Source organism: Gavialis gangeticus, unplaced genomic scaffold (assembly GCF_001723915.1).
Source record: "Gavialis gangeticus isolate Ggan-Ray unplaced genomic scaffold, GavGan_comp1, whole genome shotgun sequence".
In the NCBI taxonomy this organism is placed as follows: Eukaryota; Metazoa; Chordata; order Crocodylia; family Gavialidae; genus Gavialis; species Gavialis gangeticus.
The window spans coordinates 41,720,587-41,721,022 of NW_017728998.1; positions in this window are offsets into that span (position 1 = coordinate 41,720,587).

Below are 436 nucleotides of genomic sequence, written 5' to 3' on the forward strand. Positions count from 1 at the left end.
GAGGGTCCAGAGGAGGGCCACTCGCATGATCAGAAGTCAGCAGGGCAGGCCCTACGAGGAGAGTTTAAGGGACCTGAACCTGTTCAGCCTCCATGAGGGAAGGCTGAGGGGGGATCTAGTGGCCATTTACAAACTGGTCAGAGGGGACCAGCAGGCACTGGGGGAGTCCCTGTTCCCCCGAGCACTACAAGGAATGACAAGAAATAACAGCCACAAGCTGGCAGAGGGTAGATTTAGGCTAGATATAAGTTAACATTCCTGATATTGCTAACTTAAATAAAGGAACAGAAAAATGAACCTCCACATTATCTCAGGAACAAACAAAAAGACACATTCCAATTCCTTTAATCTTTTGCATGTTACTTCCAAGTCTAAAACCTCCGTTTCTGGAGCAAAGATGCAAACATTGTACTTTTTACAGAAGGTAGGCTAGGGC